This window comes from Psammomys obesus, unplaced genomic scaffold (genome assembly GCF_907164565.1).
Source record: "Psammomys obesus unplaced genomic scaffold, mPsaObe1.curated_primary_1811, whole genome shotgun sequence".
In the NCBI taxonomy this organism is placed as follows: domain Eukaryota; kingdom Metazoa; phylum Chordata; class Mammalia; order Rodentia; family Muridae; genus Psammomys; species Psammomys obesus.
This window is the reverse complement of record NW_026585797.1, coordinates 15,762,993-15,787,619: the sequence shown is the minus strand read 5'-3', so window position 1 is coordinate 15,787,619 and position 24,627 is coordinate 15,762,993. Positions and strand designations below refer to the sequence as shown.

The 24,627-nt window shown below is 44.1% G+C and overlaps 1 protein-coding gene and 1 pseudogene across 1 annotated transcript in view; both read right to left on the bottom strand.

Moving 5' to 3' along the window:
- The window catches only part of Map3k5 (mitogen-activated protein kinase kinase kinase 5), a 190,096-nt gene that overhangs the window by 147,560 nt on the left and 17,909 nt on the right, over window positions 1–24,627 (bottom strand). The window lies entirely within an intron of this gene.
- Window positions 14,293–14,870, bottom strand: LOC129670657 (proteasome subunit beta type-3-like; annotated as a pseudogene).

Genomic DNA, 24,627 nt, shown 5'->3' with positions numbered 1-24,627 from the left:
GTGGGGGCATCTTCTGAGGCATGGTGGACTCCCACCGGCCACATTAGATAAAACTGGCTCTCCCTCACCCAGAGCTATCAGCTGTCACAGGTCCCCAGATGAGGATTAATGCTTTTAAGCCCCTCCCCTTTCCATGCTAGAAGGATTCTGGGGAATTCAAACTCAAATCCTCAGGCCTGCATAGTGAATACTTCACCAACTGACCTTTCTTCTTTGTCCTCCAAAAAAACAAAACAAAAACAAAAAACAATGTTATTTGTAAGTCTAATAAAATATGTACAAGATCTATATAAGGAAAACTATGACACTGTTATAAAAATATCAAAGAACTAAATAAGTGAAGAGGAGTTCCATATTCATGAATATGAGGAAGACTCTTGACTGTCAAAATATCAGTTTCCCCTCAGTTCATGTGTAGGTGGAAGAAAGCAATTTTTTTAAAAAGCTCAGATACCTCGTGCATTTTGGCAAGCTAATCTCAAGCAGTGATTCTCAACTTGTGGATCTGACCCCTCTAAGACCACTAGAAATAAACTATGATTCACAACAGTAGCACAACTGCAATTATGAATTGCAATTGTGAAGTAGCCATAATTTTATGCTTAGGGGTCATGGCAACATGAGGAATTGTATTAAAGAGTCACAGGGTTAGGAAGGTTGAGAACCACTATCCTAAAGTTTACATGAAAAGACAAAGGACTTGGGATGGCTAATAAAAGTTGAAAAACTGGCTGCCCCGGTTTGCTTCTCTGTTGTTGTGATAAACAACCAAAAGAAACCCGACGAGGAAAGAGTTTCTTTGAGGTCACAGATCCATCAGCAAGGGAAGCTGGAGGCGGGAAATGAAGCCGAAACCGTGGAAGGATGCAGCTCACTGACCCACTTCCCTTGCTGGTGGTCAGCCTGCTTTCTTATACAACCCAGGACCACCTGCTCGGGGGACGGCACAGTCCAGAGTAGACTGAGCCCTCTCACACCAATCATCAGTCAAGACAACGTCCCCACAAACAAGCCCAACCTGATGGAATGCTTCAGCTGAGGCTGCTCCTTCGCAGGTGTGTCAAGCCGACAACAGAGGTTAGCCACTGCCCCGCTGAACTCCAGTTCACAACCTACCACAACTTACAGTAATCAGCCCAGTGTGAGACTGGTGAAAACAAAACAAACAAAACAGACGACTCGGTGAATGGATGAGAACAGAGAACCAGAAACGAGTCCCCACAAATAGAGCGAGCAAAAGCCATACGATGGAACAAAGGTGCTCTTTGCCATACATGAGGCTATAGAGCAACTGCTGGAGTACATTCTTCAGAAAAACGTACCCAAATGGATCCTAGACTTGAATGTAAAACTTGAATCTCCTGGAAGACAGCACAAGGGAATACTGAGTTGATCACCGACAGACACAGTGGTCACCTCTTAAACAGGACAGCAAAAGCATAGTTCACAAAAGAAAGAACCGTTAGGCTGAATTTGAGGGCTGCTGCTTTGGTCAGACACAGTGGTGCATGACTTTAAAGCCAGCACTTGGAAAGCAGAGGCAGGCAGATCTCTGTGAGTTCTAGGCCACCTTCTGCTAACAATGAAAAAGACACTATCGAGAACCAGAACACAAGCCACAGAGTAGGAGACACATATCTGACACCCACTAATTATACAAAAATATACAAAAATTTGACCCCCACCCCCATGAAACCAATCAGACTGAAAAGGACACCAAACATTTGAGCACACACTTTAGCAAAAAGGATAAACAGATGGCAAAAAAAGCACATGAAAATTTAATCATTAGCTCCTGCCTGGAGGGAATTGCAAACAAAACAACAGTGAGACAGCACTGTGCAGCGTCAGGCTGGATGGCCAGCAACGGGAAAAGTGAGGACTCAGAACAGCAGAAGCTCTCCTGGTGGGAAGGCAAGATGGCATGGCCACTGTGAAAGACAGTCTGGCAGATTCTCACAAAGCATAATTTTTCCCGTTACCTAGAAACTGTATTTCTCTACTTTTAGCCAATGAGTTGAGACAGACAAAGGAGACTAAACTGCACACAGATGTGCACAGCAGCTTCATTCATAATTGTCACAACTTAGAAGCAACCGAGACATCCTTCTGTAAGTGAATGTAAACTGTGTCACACACAGGACATGAGAAATGAGTTGCCAAGCCATAAAACATATGATGAAAGCAAATGTATAATGTTGGGGGAAAAGCCTGCATAGCACACAGGGCAACGATGAGCCCTCCAGAAAAAGGGGTGCTGAGGAGAAGTAAAAGGATCGGTGCTGGCCGTTCGTTAGCTAGTTCTCAGAAAGGGCTTAGTGGGTAGAGCATAGAGGAAATTTTTTAGGGCAGTGAAACTTTTCTGTACAGTACTGTGATTATGGGTTTGATACCATACATCCACCAAACTTGGACACCAAGAATAAATCCTACTGTAAGATATAGATTTGGAACAATAATGATAAGCCAAGGAAAGCTCATTAGTGGCAATGAATGTATCGCTCTGGTAAGTAGGTTGATGGTGGGAGAGGCTATATATTGGCAGGAATAGGCACGGTATATGAATGGTCTTTATCGTTTCTTCTTTATTGCTATGAAGCTAAAATTGCTATAAAACATAAAGTATATGTATGTACACAATATATTCTAAAAAGAATATATACATTAAAATACAAACACACACACATACACATTTGTGATCATTGTGTCAGGGTTACAAGGAAGTCTGCCGACAATTTAACAAAGTTCAAAGCACTCCCAGGATACATCAAAAGCACAGTAAAATAAGATGTGACCAGGCCGCCAATCCAGTAGCAGAAAGCCTGCCAGTGGCTTCGATCCCGCACACCCCGACATACACCGACATCCAGTCGTCTGCCGTGCTCATCAAGGCCGATGCCTGGGACTCCTGGCTAGACGAAGAACACTTGCAAGGCCTTGCCATGTAAAGCACGGTCCCTGCACAGCCCTGTGCACATTGCTGTCAAGAGGAGCTTTGACACACTGGGCTCAGACCGCACCCAGGAGATCCTGATTTACCGGGTGTGTGTTGGGGAGTGGGGTGGACAACTGTTTTGTTTGCAGTTTTTGTTTGTTTGTCTGTTTGTTTGTTTGTTTTGAGAATCAGGTGATGCCAGTTTTTACTGAGAGTGAGGAGCACTGATTTGGAAGCCTTAAAACTGCCCACTCACGAGGCAACCATGCAAAGAACAGGCTGCCTACTTCAGCATTTGGATCCGTTACCATGCTCCCTAGAAACTTTGTCAACAAATACTCACTTTCACATTAATGAAAATAAATTGCTGCTCTTCTCATGAAGGCCGGTGTCAGCAGGACTTGGACGGAACCTAATTCTTCCCGTTCACAGGGCTGGCAGGGTGGCAGCTGGCATGCACTTGCCAGTTATAAATTATATTTTTAGCAATTTAATTGATTGGAGCTTTTGCATTTATTGTGTGTTCCATTTAGAAAAGTTTCTCTAGGTTTGCTGAACTTTTCCCTTTCTTTTGTCAGATTATTTTTTAAAATACGGTATATCTGCACACAACTTTGAGGGAAGAAAAGTGGCTTCCCTGCATTTTCAATTTTCCACTATGAACACAGTGATAATTTCTGATAATGAAATAGCACTGATATGACCTAGAACATTTTCACAGGGAACACAGCATTAAATGAAAAGCCAGCAGGCTCCGTGTGCCTCTGGCTGCTGGGTCCGGGGGAGTGTTGGGGCCTTTTCTCTGCAATGGCTTCTCTTTTGTTCGCACTGAGGGGAAAGTACACTGACAATTCCGACCAGGAAAATCACAACCTCTTCACAATGTAGACTTTGACAAGAAGGCCTCTTCATTCACAAGCCTGGCTCTTGCTCTTGCCCATGCCTCACTTTCTCTACAAGAGTCCTGCATGTTTTTGCTGCTTGCTCAATCAGAGCTACATGCAAAGAAAACATGTAGAAGAGTTCACACCTACCTGTGCCATTTGACAATAAAGACACATATGTCCTATCCTGTCTGTAGACAGTAATTTAATATTCATATAAGCTCCCTAGGAAAGTAAGTGAAGCTCTCTTCTTCCTTTTTTTTTTTATGTGTGCATGCACACACACACACACACACACACACACACACACACACACACTGATGCACTTCATACTCCAAACTAGCTGACCGTCCTGCTGATAAACCTCCCACCTCCCACCTAGGGGTGCTAGGATTTTGGGCACCACCACGACTTGAAGGTTTTTGCGTTCTGTGGATCACACTCAGGTCTTGAGGCTAGTACTTCTCCCTGACCCCTCCCGAGATTTCTATATCACATTCTAAGTTACCATGATCGTTGAAGTTGCCTCTTGCTCAAAACACACATAAGGGAATCCATGCAAGAAGTCTAATAAAACTTTGAGTAGAGGGGAAAACAGAGTTGTGTCCATGAAAACTAATACACAGAGAAGATAATAAAAATTGCTAAGGCAGGAGAGCTAACTATACACTATTAGGTCCAACTACATTAAAGATTTAGGGATTTCTGAGACCGTTCCATGGGAATACTTGACGGCAGATGCCTTAGGTTGAAGTAACTAGCGAGGCTCTGACGAAACGGCTCAAAAGGCAAGCACACTAGCCACCAACACAGCCTGCACCTGATCTTCCCGGCCCCACATGGTGGGAGGACAGAACAGATGCCCACCAACTGTCCTCTGAGTTCCACACGTGTGACACGGCACACACGTGCCCATGCGCATCCACACAAATGTAAATACACGCAGCAAAACATTTTACAACAGCCAGGGAGAAACAGAGCGCCACAGACGGAAGGCTGAACACACAGTGGAGAGTGGTGTGTGCTCCTAGCAACTCAGCAAGCAGACCACACACAAGGGAAAGCCACTCTGGATGTTAACACTAAGCTTACACGTCATCAGGGATCCGGAGGACCCAAGTGCCCGTTCTCACCACCTCCCTGCAGCACACCCGCTGGCCCTGGGATTGAACATCTCTGTGATCTAAGGATGGACACACTACAGTATTAGAATATGCAAATCCTTTCAAAATATCTTCCAACACACAAGCAAAATGTTTTCCTCTCTGAATTCCTTCAAAAACATTTTTGTACTCATGCCCCTGTGAATATATGCCTGCCGTGGGGGGTGGGGGCAGGATGGTTGTGAGCCACCTGACCTCGGTGTTGGGAACCAAACGTTGATAACCTAGAAATCCGGAAGATCGAAAAGCACCTGGCTGCTGGGCCATCTCTCCAGCCCCATCTCTGACATTTATTCTCCCCAGTGCTGGAGAGATGTTCCTCTTCCTACCACATGTTGGGCAGGTGTTCTACCACCCAGCCACATCTGTCTTCTAACTTCTTAGTCATTGCTTCTATTTCTGCTTTCTTTTTTTTTTTAATTTTATTTTTCCTATTAGTTACATTTTGTTAACTCTGTATCCAAGCTGTATCCCGTTCCCTCATTCCCTCCCAATCCCACCCTCCCTCCCTCATCTCCATCATGCCCCTTTCCAAGTCCACTGATTGGGGAGAACCTCCTCCCCATTCATCTGATCCTGTTTTATCAGGTATCTTCAGGGCGGGCTGCAAAGTCCTCCTCTGTGGCCTAGCAGGACAGCTCCTCCCTTGGGGGGTGGGGAGGTCAAAGAGCCCACCATTGAGTTCCTGTCAGAAATAGTCCCTGTTCCCCTTACTATGGGAAACCAATTGATTACTGAGCTACCACGGCCACATCCAAGCAGAGGTTCTAGGTTATATCCGTTCATGGTCTTTGGTTGAGTGTCAGTCTCAGAAAAGACCCTGTGCCCAGATATATTTGGTCCTTGTGGAGCTCCTATCCTTTCCCCATCATACTAACTCCCCTTCTTTCATATGATTCCCTGTACTCTGCCGAAGGTTTGGTCATGAGTCTTTGTATCTGCTTTGAAACACTGCTAGGTAGAGTCTTTCAGATGCGCTCAGTAGACTCCTGTCATACGTTCAATGCACATCCCATTTGTCTTTCTAAATGAGGATTGATCATCTTACCCCATGTCCGCTTTCTTGATTATCTTCTTTAGGTGTATAGATTTCATTATGTTTATCATATCTTGTAGGTCTATATAAGCGAGTATATACCATGTTTGTCTTTCTCCTTCTGGGATACTTCACTCAGAATGATCTTTTCTATAGCCCACCATTTGCCTGCAAATTTCATGATTTCCTCTTTTTTGATTGCTGAGTAGTATTTCATTGTGTAAAAAATACCACAATTTCTGTGTCCATTCCTCCGTTGATGGACATCTGGGTTGTTTCCAGGTTCTGGCTATTACAAATAAAGCCTACAGATTGGGAAAGAATCTTCACCAACCCTTTATCTGACAGAGGGCTAATATCCAGTATATATAAAGAACTAAAGAAGCTGAAAAGCAGCAAACCAAGTAATCCAATTAAAAAATGGGGAACAGAGCTAAACAGAGAATTCTCAATAAAGGAATATCGAATGGCAGAGAAACACTTAAAGAAATGTTCAACCTCATTAGCCATTAGGGAAAGGCAAATCAAAATGACCCTGAGATTTCACCTTACACCCATCAGAATGGCCAAGATGAAAAACTCAAGTGACTACACATGCTGGAGAGGTTGTGGAGAAAGGGGAACCCTCCTCCATTGCTGGTGGGAATGTAAACTGGTACAACCACTTTGGAAGTCAATCTGGTGCTTTCTCAGACAATTAGGAATAGTGCTTCCTCAAGACCCAGCTATACCACTGCTAGGTATATACCCAAAATTTGCTCAAGTATTTCTGCTTTCTTAAACAACTCTGAAAAAAATCAAATAAAATTCCCTTTCCTCCAGACACATTCGAACATTTCAGAACAAAGACCAAATGAATATCAGACATATGATATAGGATAAACACACTAAAATTTATAGTACTAAAGAAGATAAACAACAAAAAGGACCCTAGGCAAGATGCTTAATCCTCATTCAGAAGGGCAAACAGGATAGACATCAGAAGTGGGAGAAAACAGGGAACAGGACAGGAGCCACCACAGAGGGCCTCTGAAAGACTCTATCCAGCAGCGTATCAAAGCACATACTGAGACCCTAGCCAAACTTTCGGCAGAGTGCAGGGAATCTTATGGAAGAAGTGGGAAATGAAAGACCTGGAGGGAACAGGAGCTCTACAAGGAGACCAACAGAGCCAAAATATCTGGACCCAGGGGCGCCTGCAGAGACCAATACTCCAACCAAGGACCATGGGTGGAGAGGACCTAGAACCCCTGTTCAAAGAAGCCCAATGGTTGCTCAGTCTCCAAGTGGGTCCCCTAGTAAGGGGAGCAGGGGGAGTCTCTGACATGAGCTCACTTGTCTGCTTTTTGATTAACTCCCCCTGGTGATGTGTCCTTACTAGGTCACAGAGAAAAAGGATCCAGACAGTCCTGATGAGACCTGATAAGCTAGGGTCAGATAGTAGGGGAGGAGGAACTCCCCTATCAGTGGCTTAGGGGAGGGGCATGGGGAGAAAGAGGGAGGGTGCGACCCGAAGGAGACGAGGGATGGGGCTACAACTGGAATACAAAGTGACTAAGTTGTAATTTTAAAAAAAAGGCATCTCTGACAAGTGCCCCTCCTGGTCAGACCTCCTGTCCTTTCATAAGGCAACAGGACTCCTACTCTCATTTAACATGCTTATTCTGGGTATAAATGGCCCAGAAACATACAAAGCCAAGGACCAGTCAAAGGGCATTGGAGAGGAGAGGAGAACAAGGCGAGGCTGCCTCCCAGTGTGTAGCTCCCGAGGGAGCGTGCAGGCTGACTGACACCAAGACGGTGCCTGCTGGGAAGGTGTGACGCAGGCGCAGTGCAGTGCACGTTTTGCTTTTAATAATAGGTCATTAGAGTCCTTTTCAGATGTAGTAGACAAAAATAATGAATCAAAGCATGTGTGGGAGTTTATAAGGTAAAAAAAATACCAAGTTCAGACTGGTATGCACGTTTAATGTGTACATGAATCACCAGAGTGTCTTGGTTTAAAAAACAAAACAAAAACAGGTTCTGATTCAGTTGTAACAGGCAGGAATTACCACAGCCTGCCTTTCTCATGATCATCTAGATGAGTGTCAGGCATAATGTAAGTACAAGGGTCACACTCTGAGCAGATAAAGTAGAGCGTATTACCTCAACACAGCCCAGCGACTGCCACATTGAAAATGCAGGGGGTGGGCAGCTCAGGGGTGCTTACCTACCACATGTGAAGTCCTGGGTTTGAACCTAACAGGACACACGAAAAAGCCATCAGCATACTATCAACCCATCGAAAGATAAAGCATGCCACGAGGCAAACCAGCCAGTGTGGCAAGCTGCTATGTAAATAAGAGCAGGTCTACCAGATGTACAGGGGTTCCTCGGCAGTCCAACGACCACTGTCCTGAACAAGTCAAGAGAGTTCAAAATGCCAAGTCTCTAAAAGAATCACAAGGGTGTGCATTTCCCGTTCCGAAATAAAGCAGGAGGCCCCGAATCATGTGTGGGCGCACATGTAGGCGCAGATAGTCACTGTTGTCCGTGTTTCATCCTTAGCCGGGGGTCTGTCCCATCTTTCTCTACCAAGAGTGAATACCTGACCTCAGACCTTCTGGAATATATTTGCACAAAGGAAGTGCTTGGGAAAATATTAGCTTTTACCATTATATTCCCACAATCGGACTTTGCAGCTACCCAAAAAGAGATTTCCCAAAGCATCTATGTGCTCATTCAAATATGTATTTGTTCATTAAAAACAAACTGGAGAAAGTTTTCTTTGAAAGCTCTGAGAAGAGGGCCTCTCAAACTATATGCAAAGAAAAGCCACAGGGTAAACAAAATCAGAAAAAAAGAGACTACATTATAACTTTTAAAAGAATAAGGATCGAAATAAATCTGAAACTTTAACACTTAAAATGGTACAATAAAAATACTTTTATTTATTTATTTTTATTTTTTATTTTATTTTATTTTTTAACTTTTATTAGTTACACTTTATTCACTTTGTATCCCCCATAAACCCCTCCCTCCTCCCCTCCTAATCCTATCTTCCCTCCCCCTTCTTCACGTATGCCCCTCCCCAAATCCACTGATAGGGGAGCTCCCCCTCTCCTTCCATGTCCAAGTGGGTTCCACAGTAATGGGAAGAGGGACTGCCTCTGACATAAACTGATTGGCCTGCTCTTTGATCATCTCCCCCTGAGGGGGGAGCAGCCTTACCAGGCCACAGAAGATGACAATGCAGCCACTCCTAAAAATACTTTTTTAAGATTAAGACTTAAAAACTCAAGGGAAATATAAAGAAGTTGAGATTTACGGTGCCTCACAATGAAACTGATCAAAGATGAGAAAGCTACTTTCAAGAAACTGATGCAAAGTTCTTTTCAAATAACTACATTTATATTAGCACTAATTAAAGTCCATGGATACTTGCCCTTGAATATATTTTCATAATAAAAAGAGAACAATTCCACCAGTTAAAGAGGTTTAACTTAGTACCTTTCAGACACTAAGTATTACTGTAGGCAAACTACAGGTCTTAGTTAAGAAATGAAAGTAGGGATTAGACATGATTGCTCACACTTGTAACACTAGCATTCAGGTGACAGAGGCAAGAAGAACTGAGTTCAGGCTATCCCTGGCTACACATTAAGGCCTTATCAGAGAAGTGGGGAGGGATGGGCAGGGAATAAACAAAAAGTTACACAATATGTTCTAAAACTACACGAGGGCACATATAAGAGTCACCATGAAAATGTAATCACTCCACGATACCTTTTTGACAAGTGCCACTGCCTCAAATAATTGCTTTCTGAAGATTATTGCCATAGGTGTAGCTGGTTCATCCTCTTCAGGAAGTGCTTTTTAACACAAGGGAAATGCTCTCACCTGTCACCCATAAAATTCCTGTCACCCACAAAACCAACCTAAGTTAGCAATTACCGTTAACTTTAGAACTATCACTTGTCAGTTTTGTCCACTGGAACATGAATTCCCAGGCACACACCTAGTCAAACAGACCTAGTGTCATCTGAGTCTAAACAGAGGTCTATTGAGTGAGTGACCAAGCGCACGGATGAAGGATGCTGGGAACCACAGGCCAGAAGAATGAGGACGCTGGTGGAGAAAGCAGTGCAGGCTGTGAAGCACTGCCCCTGTAAGATTCAAGGTGATGACCGGCGCTGTCCACACAGAGGAGCAGCTGAATCGGTCCCCTGCCTACAAGCGTCCCTTCCTCACCAAAGCAGGACTCAGAGAAGAAGCCCGCACCCATCTCCATACCATACTGACAAGGCAAGACACAGGGTGCTGTGCTTCCAGCCTTTCATTAGTTAATACAGAATAGTCCATGGATATCTCTGGTGGGCTTCAGGGAGAGGATCTACACTCTCAGGACCAGCTAGGACTTTCTAAGAACTGAGGACCATCAGTTCTCCACGCGAAGAAGGGACCAGATGTCGGGGTCCATGCCGCTCTTGAGTTGTCAATCCTCATTCAGAAAGGCAAACGGGATAGACATCTGAAGAGGGAGAAAACAGGGAACAGGACAGGAGCACACCACAGAGGGCCTCTGAAAGATTCTACCTGGCAGTGTATCAAAGCAGATGCTGAGATTCAGCCAAACTTTGGGCAGAGTGCAGGAATCTTATGAAAGAAGGGGGAGATAGAAAGACCTGGAGGCAACAGGAGCTCCACAAGGAGAGCAACAGAACCAAAAAATCTGGGCAGAGGGGTCTTTTCTGAGACTGATACTCCAACCAAGGACCATGCACGGAGATAACCTAGAACCCCTGCTCAGATGTAGCCCATGAGAGCTCAATCTCCAAGTGGGTTGGTTCTCTTGTAAGTGGAACAGGGACTGTTTCTGACAAGAACTCAGTGATTGGCTCTTTGATCACCTCCCTCTGAAGGGGGTGGGAGTGGTGCACAGCCTTACCAGGCCATAGAGGAAGACAATGCAGCCACTCCTGATGAGATCTGATAGGCTAAGGTCAGATGGAAGGGGACCCTATCAGTGGACTGGGGGAAGGACAGGAGAGAAGAAGAGGGAGTGAAGGCAGGATTGGAGGGGATGAGGGAGGAAGCTACAGCTGGGATACAAAGTTAATAAACTGTAACTAATATTAAAAAAATAAAAAATAAATAAAAAATAACACATTAAATGGCTTCTTTGGCAAGAGCATGTACCTTTCAATAAATTCAGAATGTGTTGATTTCAAGATGTATTTCTGAGTTGGAGTGTGGCTCAGTGGTTAATAAGAGAACTGTTTAACCTTGCAGAAAACCCCAGTTCAGTTCCCAGCACCCACATCCTCAAGTGGCCTGTCACCCTAATTCCAAAGGACCCCACACCCTCGTCTGGACTCCCTAGGTACCTGATGCATGCACATGCACACACGCACACACACACAGACTGAACCATAAAAGAAGAAAAAGGCGTGCAGGGTCGGCGGCAGTAAACACAGGGAAAGAAGGACAGCCGCTCACTGGAATGAGAAGTGAAAATTGAATCTAGCATGGGTCCCAGAAGACAGGAACAGTCTTCGAGTCATCATTCTGACGAGCATAGCTGAAAAGTTACAGCAAGAAAATTTGGAACTTCAACAATTCCTGAAATATTTCAGTAAACCATTCCTGGAAGAGCAACAGTGGGGAATTTTACATTCTGCAACTGAGTTTTGGAAGACGGAGACAGTTGGGTAAACATACTGCAGGTCTGGGACTTGGTACAGCTGTCTTTAGGAGGAGGAACAAGATGAAGAGTCTGAGAATGACAGATTTGGGACAAGTTTCTCCGTCAGTTGAAAAAATAAAGACGCATAACTTTGAAGTCTAGACTCAAGAACTGCTTTTTAAAATGGATTTTTAAAAGTGTGTGTGCGTGTGTGTATGTGTGCATGCTCTCATGCAGAAATCAATTCTCTTTAGGCCCTATTCACTCTTGGCTGATGATCCCACAACCCTCATTTTCGATTAGGTCACCATAAGATCCATCATCCTGAATTCCTACATATATTAAATGTTTATTTGGAAATTTCAGCAACATATTTCAGAAGCTTAAATTACATACTAGTCAAAAGATGGAATTGCAGGCCGCCTTGCTACAACCCATAAGGAATCTGTGAAAGCTGGGATATACCAGCATTGAGGAACCACTCAAGAAATCATGCAAAGGCTTCTAACTATAGCAAATGAGGACGTAGGTCAAAGCGAGCCATGGCTGTCTTAGTAAGGAAAAAGTTAACTGCGTATATGGGGGTGCGTACACGCACATGTGTGTGCGCGGGTTGCAGTCAGGGAGCCGTTTCCAGTGGTTGGTTCTCTCTACCATGGGAAACTCACAGATCACACTTCGGTCATCAGGCCCTTCAGCAAGCGCCTCTATCCGCCAAGCCATCTTTCCAGCCCAGGAATATGGGGGCAGGGAGAGGGTTTGGTGAGTACAGCGAGAACCCCGGCGCCCATGTACAAAGCCTTTGCAGGTGCCGACAATCTCCATACAAGAAAAGCAGAGACCCATGCAGTTCTTCGGCAGGCCAGTCTAGCTGATTCATCAAATACAGGTTCAGGGAGAAGCTCTGTCTCAAGACCAAAGTGCAGAGCAATTAAGGAAGACACCCAACATCAACCTCTGGCTCTCGCTCACACGTGTGTGCACACAGGCAAGTGAACACAAACACACACATACATACACCATACACACAGACAAAGAGGAACATACTAAAAAGATCTATTTATTCCTTCCTTTTGTCCAGTGAACAGAAAAGTATCAAAATGTCCCCAGATACAGCAGTCTCCTGGCAATTACAGCCCACAAGTGCAGAACTGAACAGTCTTTTCTCTTTCGCTAAACAATCAAGCTCTAATGTGCTGTGAAATCTAAAGACATGGATTCAGCATGCTGCCTGCAAAGAGAATAGCAAATTGTCAAGCTTCTTGTCTTCTGGCCTGGAGTGTTATTTTCCAGCCCGGGCTGGAAGGGATGTGGTTATACAGAAAGTAGATTCAGGCGTGCATTCTTGTAATCTAACCCACCAAATATGTAAAACACTGAAAACATGCTGACTTCAAAAAGGCAACGCCAAGCCACTCCTACTTTCAGGAGGTTGCCACCCTAGAAATGTAGGTGAATTTTCAGTTTGATTGTGACTTGATGTACTCAAAGTGACCATTGCAATCACTTGGTTACTAACTAAATTTAGGGAAACATCTCTGGTATTATTTTAACTTAAATTTACTTTTCTCAAGGTTCTTTAAAAAAAGAATTTTACATCCATTTCTGCCTCCACTCTTCCTCCTCTCACTCATCCCCTTTCTCCTTCCCATCATTCATTCAAGCCTTCAACAATAATGTAGTGCTTCTCCTGGTGTGGGCAAGGCTCTCAGCTGAGATGATCATGACGTGTTTCCTTCTCTTAAAGGCTTTTCATTGAAGGGGAAGGAGAATTTCAAAGAAATCCCTGTAATTAATCAAAAGGGGCCATTTGAGAAGTGGTTATGCTGCACAGGAAGCAAGGACAGGAGAGACTACCTGCCTGCAGAAGTGTGATGGGAGGTGGGGCGGGGAGAGAGTGGGTAGCCAGGAGCTGGTGGCACACATTCTGGGTAGGTTCCAGGAGTATGACTCCACTCAAGGGAGAAGAGAAAGACTGCTTCTGACAGAGGAAAGCAGAGCTGAAAAGTTCAGGGGGGCTAGAACAGCAGACGTGTGAAAATGGAGGAGGGCAGAGATCAGGCTGCAAAGGGAGAGGGGATGAAGCACACAGATGGAGCTTCAGAAGTCAACTTCTCTCTCTGTCAGGCCCGAGGTCCACCCAGACCTCTGCCCTGATTCTGCCCTGATACCGTCGCCTCCTACTTCCCGCCAGCTCATCTACAATTCCTTGCTCTAGCCTGCTTCGGCACCTGTTGTTATGGTCTGCTTGGGAAATGTTTCCCTGGAGCTCACGTGTTTAAACACTTGGTCCCCAAATGATGACATTGTTTTGGGAGTCTGTGGAATACTCTGGACATGAACATTGCTGTCCACCATGTCTAGCTGGTGGACATCAGGCCACAGTGGCAGACTTTTAGGGGTACAGACCAATGAAACTTCCAGTCTGGCTCTCTGCTGCTGCAAGCTGCTGCCACCACAGACCACCCAGGGGCCACAAACATGCCTTCTGCACTGTGATACACTGATTCCTTTGAACCAGGAGCCAAATAAACTCTCCCTGTAGTTGTTTCTGTCAGATATTCCTTTTTTTTTTTTTTTTTTTTTTTTTTAAGAAAGGTGATGCATTAAAAAGAAAACTGGGACCAGGGCACAGGGTTAGTCCATCCAGGCCTTAGTGTCTTGGTGGTGATCTTGTCTCTTTCAATGATGTGGTCAATGACGCCCAAGCCTGATACGGCATTGCAGTCCACACAATCCAGCATGGCCTGGGAAATGGTTTCAAACAGGTGTCCTGGATTCATGCTGGGCTCCCAGAGAGGCTCACATCCCACATATTTGTTCGGAGCAGGTACCTCTACAAAGCCAACAGTCACCATGGGGCAGCCAATGAGATCTAGAGAGCAAATGAAGGGCTAAAAGGTCTTCGGGTCCAACCTAGCAATGACAAGCTCTGCGTAGTAGGGATTAAACTGTTTCTCATACAAGAGAGAAACGGTTTACTAACCAACATGCCCTTGGGGGTATAAGGCTTCATCTGCCGGCCTTCCTTCAGCTTGTACAGGTTCAACCAGAACTGGAGGCGCTGGTGGCCAGCCCAGCCAGGCCTATGTAGAGCCTGTCACCAAAGGGAAAGATCTTTCGGAAGTCTGTGGTCACCATCTGGGCCTGGTGCAGCGATGGCCGCACAGTTCTTTCCCTTCATGGCCTTTATTCGACATAATAGACATGATTGCGCTGTGGTAGGACTCCATTGCCACCATGATGGCTGAGACTGGCTCTGAGCCAATGCCTTCGCCGAATCCTCTGTTAGCTACTGCGCCATGGCAGTGAGAGGCATTATTTATTCTTCATCGTACTAGCTCTAATAGAGAATCACTAGAAACTTACTACCTGCTTGTTTATTGCGTGACGTTTTTCTAGACATGCGCAGTACTCATAAATGCTACACAAAACAATATCTGCCTGAGAATTGTTATATCTGTCATTCCATCAAAACAACAATAAAGACCATTATTACACTTTTGCTCTTAACACTAGAATTCTTATCATGAAGCCTCTGAACCTGGTATTACTCAGCACAGAGTCGCTCACCATGGATTTAGGAAAAGACTGTAGATGGATCTCAGTGACCAGAGCACCTGACCAGCACACGAAGCTATGGGGTTGGTCCTTTGTTGTAGTAGTATTCAGAAACATCCAGCATAAGGGTCAGTACAGACAAGGCATGGATCCTTCTTAGCCTTACCATGTTCTATATGACAAGGAAGTAATCTGTGGCATCAGGGGAACCACAGACAGATTTTCCCCAAATTTAAAAGGACTAGAAAACATTTGGATATGCCTGTTAAAACACTATTTAAAAAGCACAGGCTGTAGCAATGGGAGATAGTACATTACTTGAAAATTCTCTTGAGTCAACTTGGGGGTTTGTCTGGTGCTGTGTATTCTAATGCTAATTATTGGCCCCCTCTAAGACTTAGTTACACCCTAGACTAGCGCATACTCACATACACTAAGTGATGCTGTGTAACTTTGCTCCCCAATTATCCCTGATTGGCTAATAAAGTTGCTGACAGCCTGGGCTGGGCAGAAAAGAGGGCAGGAGGGGTTTAGGTTCCTGGTCTTGGGGATGGAGAAAAGACAAGGCAAGAGAAAAGAGATGGAGCAGAAGATGTTGCAGGAGGAGAGGAAGCCAGGGAGAAGGAAGTCATGATGGGGTAGGATGGACCATGAGCATGTGGCTGTGATGAGTGATTGGCAAGCAACTTAAGATGTGCATCTGAGAGAAAACAAAATAGTTTGGTTGACATCTGCCCAGCTCTAGTGCCTTAAGCTTATAAAATAAATTAGAATCTCTGTGTGTCAGTTATTTGGGAACTAGCCAGGGTAGAGAAGCCTTCAAGAGTCTAACAACACTTAGTACAACAGGGTCAGGTCAAAAGGTTTGCATTGTGTGCTTGTTCACTCTTCCAGAAACCTGTTCTGCTTCATTCAGGCATTTGTGCTAGATCTGAGTGAAATATAAAGCTGAATCGGATACAAAGTATGTCTGAAAGTAAATAATGATAACAGCTGTCTGAAGGTCCCAAACACCGCAAGACAGGCAAGGAAGGTGTGTGTGAAGATGGATGGCCTTTCATCACAAGCCCTTGATGTTCAGAGCCACAGGCTATGTAGAAGGAAGAAAGGAGAACCTTTCGGGCAGATAGGGCAGACAGTGAAAGGTGCTCATAGGAAGTCGTAAGCTGATTCATTGAAGAAGAAACTGTATTAGGAAATTCACTTTGGGAGTGAATTTTACAAACTCTCATCCCATGCTCCAGCCACAGAAAAGCAGGGTCTAGGGGACATCATGGTCTTCTATCAGCACAGTAACGTGTCTAGGGGAACACTTCTGAAGAACTCTCAGGTGCTGGGCTGGAGGAGAGGAAATCAGTAAGATAAGAAAGCCAAGGACAGCCTTCAACAGCACTGAAAAGAGGGACATGCTAATACACGGTAGCTATGGCTCTGAAGAGGGAACTGAGAGAGGCATGGCCCTAGTTCACCTACAAGACTAAATGGCTTCACATGTGAAGAAAACCATTATGTCATTCACTCGGTTGCTAATGTCTTTGAGATCCCCTCCTCCTCCAGCTGCTAGTGGAGAGCCACCATCAGCGCTGTTTGCTTGTCTTCATCTCGATTGCCCATCTGGTTTCCTAACCGGCCTCTCCATATTTCCATTGTGGTATAATGGTCATGTTGACATTTCTACTGAAGTCAGAATGCCCTTCTTTTGTCAGGAACACCTTTTAATGGCTTAGGAAGAGGCTAGGGACTTTTACATTTAGCCTCTGATGCCGTACTCACTGACCCCCTGCCTCTCTCACAAGCCTCACTGAGCTGCCCTCTTCCTCTAGCTACCTCTGAATCTTTATGCACGATTCTGCTCCACTGGAGAAATACATCCTTCATAACCTTGGCTTCAGACCAGGACTGTGTCCTTCCAGAAGCCACCACACATTACTTTCCACAGAACTTTAACAAATAAAAAGTTGTTTTTTGATGATTATTTCTCTGGACAAGGGACTTCTTTCCCAACCTGAGACTCACTTGTTTCTACACAAACTAGAATATTATTTTCTATACAGAAGACACTCGATAAATTAATGGGTAAAAAAAAAAAAGGATGCCACCAAAGGTTTCTGAGTAGAGAAAAATACCATAGCTAATAGATAAACACAGAAACAAGGTTTTCAGAGGGACTTGGAAGACACTGAAATTGAGGTTGACTAAGATGTTCAGCAGATCTTGGGAAGGTAGACAAGACTCGGAGAAGTGAAGGGGGCTGGGAATATGCACCTTTATAATCAGATACATGTGAATGATCTCTTTCCAAACATAGGGGCCTCCTTAAGGACTACCCACATGTGCCCATCTTTGCATCCCAGCTCCCATAAGAGATGAGAGAAGAGCACTTCAAGAAAAAAGGAGTTGCCAATGCTACCGATCCCCTTTAAGAGGAATAAAGATCAATACTCAGTCTCCTGGAGGCCCGAAGTCCTCGCTGATTCATTAGGGAGCAGTTTCTATTACATGAAGGTGCTAGATTCTGGATTTTGAATGTTCTCCAAGGCCCCCATGTTAAACGGTCGGTTCTTGGCTCTCAATACGGAGATAGTAGAACCTTTTAGAGGGTTTTTGTTGTTGTTTGTTTGTTTTCCTTTCTGGCAATGAAGTAACCTGTTTTGATTAGTCATGGGCTTGTACTATGATATGCTTCCTTGCCATAAGCTCAAAATCAGCAGGTCCAATCAAGCATGGCCTTGAACCTCCTGAAACCTTGAGTTCAAATAAACCTTTTCCTTTTATGAAGTTGATTATCTCAGGTATTTTGTTATGGTGACAGAAAGCTAAGTTGTGGGACAAAAGATGCCTGCAAGAGCTAGGTGAAAAACGGGAGTCAAAGAATGGAAACTGCATCTTTGAGAATTTTACCGGAGATATGTCAGCCTCAAGTGGGCTGATGCATCAGTCCAGTATATGCCAATAAACTCTCTTCCCTCTTCCTATTTGCCAGGAGAATTACCCTGGGACTCTCCCCAAAATCGTCTCCTTAAGGGTATTATATGCATGAGCTTTGTTGCAGGTGGGGTTTTCCAGGGTTCTGAGGGTCTTCCACCGAGTCAGTATTTTGATCTAAAGACACTCGTGTTTCAGTGCTGTAGAAGAAATAGATAGAGAGCATCTTTGGTTTCCTTCGTTCTAAACCATGTGGGCCACACAGTCCAGAGAGTTTGAGAGTTCCAGCCTGGTTCAGCAGAGTTCTCCATGGGACCTGGTGGCAGCATACTTAGATAATCAAGGGCTATCTTGCCTTGCTTTATTTTCTGACTATACATCCACCTCTTAGGCCTCTGTCAAGACTGTGATGATCCTTAGCAACCTGGCCAAATACAACTCAAACAGCCTATCAGATTCAGCACAGCTTACAGGAAGAAAGTCGGGGCTTTAAAGAAACAAGGCCAAAGAAGCTGGCTCAGTCTCAGGAAGCAAGAACCTATAGAAGCGCCCTCTGTCTAGTCAGACAGGTCCACATACGTGTGAGTATGGTTCTCACACTAACCGCTGTCAAGACTTCCTGTTGGTACCGGGTTCACCTATTAGAAACAGTGAAGGTCCAGAGGACATTAACCAGAGAACTCACTATAAGAAAACTTTTCCAATACATTGCAATGTGTGAATAAATTCATTTTAGGTATAAAATGGGGAAACAAAATGGTGAAGCATTCATTTAAAGGGGTAAAGTGGCAGCAGCAGTGTTACATAAAAGTATTAGAATTAAAGGAAAAGTCTTTCTGTTTTAATACCAGCAGCCAATGTAAAATTTTGTGAAAAGATCTCGAGTACATTAGGTTCTTTAGTAATTTAGTAGCAAATACTATTTTCATTTCTTTCACTTAAATATACTGCAATTTAGTGTCATTATATCATAATAAAATTTAAATAATCCCTGTCAGTTTTTTCTTTGCTCCAGGATTCTTACTCATTAATTTTAGAGCACTACAAAAGTTATTATATAACAAATTCTTACCGCTTTTCAGTCACTTCTATTATTTTAACTAATTTTTATTCTTTATGATAGCCCATGATACATATTTTAACATCTCATAACTTTACAGGGCTTCTGCATTAACAACAATACCTTTCTTTTTCTTTGTAGGAAGACAGAAGGAGTGGTATAGAAAAAGGGTCCCATGTAGCTCAGGCTAGCCTCAATCTTCATCTGTGGTAAAGATATCCTTAAATCATCTACTTCAGACTGTAAATAGTTACGCCACCAAGCTGGTTTATACAGAGGTGGGGATCAAACCCAGGGCTTTGTCAATGGAAGTGTGGTGGTTTGAACAGTTAGGACCCCCACAGACTAATGTGTTTGAATGCTTGGCCCATGAGGAATAGCACTAATAGGAGCTGGGTTTTGTCTGAGGAAGTGTGTCACCGTGGAGGCGGGCTTTGAGGTCTCCTATGCTCAAGTTACATCCAGGGACACAGTCTCTCCTTGCTGCCTATGAATCAAGATGTAGTACTCTTGGCTCACCCAGCTCCATGCTTCCCATTACGTTGATAATGGACTAAACCTCTGAAACTGTTTCCCTTTATTAGAGTTACCTTGGTCATGGTGTCTCTGCAGAGCAATACAACCCTAACTAAAACAGTGGGCAAGTATTCTGTCAAATGAGCTACAGCCCCAGCCCATAATTACACCTACTTGGGGGCTACAGAGATGGTTCAGCAATTAAGAACATTTGCTGCTCCTCCAGAGGAACAGAGCTAAACTCCTAGAACCTATTACAGGTCTCTCACAACTGCATGTAATTCTAGCGCCTACAAATGCAAACATCTCTTCAGGCTTCAGTGGGCACTCACGGGGATAGATGCATACACAAACACAGATATACATAAACACATAAATAAAAATAAATTTAAAAAATTAATACCTATCATTTTTTTAAAAAAAACTATAGGATTCACCCACCTACTCAATATTTTCAATTACTGCACCAAATAATTAAGTTTTGGTTAATCAATCTAGATCCTTAGGCATTAGAAGCAATTTATCTCCCCTTGTTTCCCTTCTGTACCCAACAAAGAACTCAAAATTAGAGACTATACAGATGCAACTGAAAATTAAAGATTTAAGAACTTTGTTTAAATAACCAATTATTAGATTTAAGTGTATTCTGTCTTAAGAAATAACAATGTTTCAGGCACAGTGGCAAACTCATGTTTAATCCCAGCACTTAGAAGGCAGAGACAGGTAGATCTCTGTGAGTTCGAGGCCAGCCTGGTCTACATAGTGAACCCCAGGACAGCTGGAGCTACATAGTGAGGTCCTTTAAAAGGGGGGGAAGAAAGGAAGGAAAACTGTGGTTTTATGAGGACATGGTGGCAAACACATTAACACCAGAACTTGAGAGGACAACATAGTGAGACCCTGTCCACCCTGACAAGATGTGTTTTGAGCATTTGGGCATCATACATTCACAGGAGGAACCCTGTTTCTGTTTCTACTTAGTGCATACACACCTGTGAAAGCAAATTGGTACTGGAACTTAATTTCCTCGTTCATTTGATAATCATTTGCTGAATGAATATCAAGCATCAGGTATTTCTCTAAACAGTAAAAAAACAAAGGTGAGTAAAAAGCAGAGATCTGTGACAAAAACCATGCTGTAACTCTGAATAAAGCAATCTTGAAAAATCTTGAAAAGTTTCATGAAATAATATTTACATTGAAGCTACTTATAAAGTCAACTTAAAAGTCAGGTGAGGGAAGGGAAGGGGAGAGGGAGGGAGAAATACTTTCTATACACAAATTGTCTCTTATTTACCAAGAAAATGTTTAGTCTATAATTCTCACAGGAAAATCCCAAAGAACTTTTAAGAAAGAAAAGACTCTAAAAACAATCCTTTCACATTTTTAACTTACTCCAGCTGGGAATGTGGCTTAGTTGGTAGAGTGTTTGCCTAGCAGAGAAAAGGCCTTGGGTTCAAGCCCCACCACTGAATAAAATGAGTCTGGTTATACAGACTGAGGATATGAAGAGTTGGGAGGCCAGCCTAGGATACTGGACCCTTTCTATAAAAGCAAGGAGGGAGGGGAGGAAGATAGGAGGGAGGGAAGTAGGAAAGGAAAGAAAGAGAAAGGAAGGGAAGTCTTGGCCTAATTTTTGAGTAGAATATCTGAAAATGCCAAACAAACACAGAAAGTTTGTTTTTGTAGGGAGTAAGACCACTGCTTGACTTTTGAATTCTGTTCTTACAGACACAAAAGGCAGCAAAGAGAATGCACATAGTCTTCTTCAATTAGTCCATATGCCCTCTGTTATCTCGTGCAAGAGCACTGTGGTGCCTTTTTATTTACCCACTTAGTATGCTCCCTGTGCACTAAGATGGTATAAGCCTACTCTATCGAACCTACTCAGCATAAACCAGCATGCACTCAGCAGAGTTCAATTGTCATGAGTCTGGATTTTTCTTTCTTCCAGAAACAATAAAAGACTTAAAAGCAGTTACAATCTGCAATTCTGCACTAAGCTTCAAGGCGATGTCAGTTCCTATATTGATTAACTTCCCCTTTTAGGCCACAGCGACAAATAGAAATGGCAAAAGATTTCATGAGTTCTTACAGGATACACTGTTGACAGAAAATCACATCTGCTCTAGGAATTTAATTAACAGTATTATTTGTTAATGTTTACTCAGACAAGCCCTCATAAACAGAGTAAGTGCCCTTATAAAGGAGATACCATGTCTCCTGTGGCCACCTGTGGCTATAATTAGAAGACGCTGTCTGAAAGGAAGTGGCCCTCATCAGACACCGAATCTGTCAGGTGCCTTGATCTCAGCTTCCCAGTCTGCAGACCATGAGAAAATGTAGTCTGTTTACAAACCGCACAACCTACAGTAGTTTCCTACAGAAGCAGGAGCGTGCTATGACAGATGCTTCAGAGACTCATTCGGGAGCTCCCAGGACACAAGAACACAATAAACCTGACTTTAAAACACAAGCCTCACTGAGAGGTCGGCATTAGGAATCGGTGGGTTTAAGGTGGGATACTGCAACAGGCAGAAAAGGACCCTCTCCAGGCTGCTGCCACAGAAGGGTCCTGGAATACTGACCAGCAGAAGGCACTCTAGAAAGGAAGGACCAACAGGTAACCAGGTTTTTTGCTACTTGGTGGGTTCTTCTGTATCCCACCCTTTACCCCCTTTCATCCCCTATCACTAGGTAGGAGAGAAAGAAGGATATGAGAGAGAGAGAGAGAGAGATCCTTGAATCTAATTTGTTTCTTCTTGTTTCATCTTTGAGCATGACTACTAAGCTATGAATGACCAACAACCATGGACCCCGCCTCTTGGGGCCCTAGCATTTACATACTGTCTGAAAAGTACCCACAATTTCAACATCACACAATAGCAGAAACTATGTGCAGCTAGCAAAACCCTGTGTTTGCTGGGGCACAAGGCAAATCTTAGTCAGCTGCTGGGGACACCCCCACATCCCTACACCTGGGATTAAAACAAAAGCACATTCTTACAGCATTTCTGTGTTTTGTAAAGAAACCAAAATTCCAGGATTCTCAAAACTGTTGCTACACTAAAGCATCTAGAAGAATCCTCCTGTTTCCTAAATTATTGGTTCCAGCAACTACCAGCATAAAAACAAAACAAACTAACAAACAAACAAACAAAAAACCTATTGATTGTTAAGGGGGGGCATGGGAAGAACAGAAGAATAGGCACACAGGGCTGTTGGAGCGAGGATGGAGAGACCCCTGAGAGCTATCAGCTCAGGGAAAAGCAGGCAGGGGTGGGGCTGGGCCTGGTCACGTCACCGGGCACTGGAAGTTTGGGGCTGTAATGACCTGTCAGGGCCCTGCACAGTGGCTAACAAGTATCCTTTCCATTAGTCAGGAACCAATGAGGGGACTCCAGCAGGATGCTGCTAATAAAGTCCTTTCAGAGCAAATATTCAGCTCAGGAGAGAAAGGCTGGGGCAAGGGTAAGAAAGAAGGCTCCCCAAGGGCAGAAACAACCCAAGGCTTGAGGCACCAGCCAAAAGACTGTAGCATCTTCTTCGAACCAGCCAGCAAATCTATCCCAAATTAAAAACTCCTAAGCAGGGTTTGTTCACATTAGAAACAAGATCTTTAAAAAAATTAAAAGATAGAAGGACCCAGAGTGAACAGGAGCTCCATAAGAAGACCAAGAGAGCCAAAAAATCTGGGCACAGGGATGCCATAGGAGACAGATGCACCAACCAAGGACTATGCATGGAGAGGACCTAGACCCCCTGTTCAGAGGTAGCCAATAGACAGCTCAGTCTCCATATGGGTCTCCTAGTAAGAGGAGCATGGACTCTAACATGGACTCTGTTGCCTGTTCTATGATCACTTTCCCCTGGCCAGGAGGCCTTACCAAGCCATAGAGGAAGAGGATGCAGGCAGTCCTGATGAGACGTGGTAGGCTGGGGTCAGTTGGTAGTGGAGGAGGGCTCCCCGCTAGGGGAGAAGAGGGAGGAAGGGTGGGACCAGGAGGAGACAAAGGAGGGGGCTATGATCAGGATATAAAGTGAATACATTTTTAAAAAATCAACTCACCAGCCTTTACACAATTCAAAATCAATGACCTTAAAAAAGACATGCAAATACCTTCTGTTTCTCATCTGAGCTTAGGATCGTGCTGCCACATTTGGAGCAACTGACAAAAATAAGAAAGGAAACTCTATACTGACAGGCAGCCTGAGAAATGTTGAAGAAAGAGCAGGAAAGGGAATGGGGGTGGAGGTGAGAAGAGGTTAGCAGAGACTCCCAGCTCTCACTGTATGGTTCGAGCTGGAAACATTCTGTTCACCAAACAGAACCAATGCTTTTTCCAAATGTAAACAGTACACTCGATAGGACACTCAGCCAAGAACTGTCCAGTGTTTGCACATGACTCTGAGGTATGCCCCAGCCAAAGATCAAGGAGGGCTTGGCTCCCATTCCTAACTGCTCCAGCCTGCCAGTGGACTGCACCAGAAATAAGACAGCAAGTGTGTGAGGATAAGGCTTGAGGAGAATTTAGATTAGGAAAAATACTGAAAGAAAAATAAACTCTCTCTGTTTCTAAAGCCAAGTGGGATGAAGCTGGGGAAAGCCCTCCAGGAAGAACCTCCTGCACTCCCGTCTTTATCTAGAGACCGATGCCGGCTGCAAACCCCTCTGGGGACGCAGCATGTCTGCACATGAAACCAGTCCTTGAAACACACACCTGCATCTGCACTTGACCCTAGAGAAGGCCTCTCTCCACTCCCAGACTCCTTCACCACTGCCACTCCAAGTTCTCTGAAAACCTACAGCACCATCCTCTTCACCTTTTTCATAGGGAGAGAATAAAGACGACAGATTAGCCCGTTCCCAAGGGGGAAT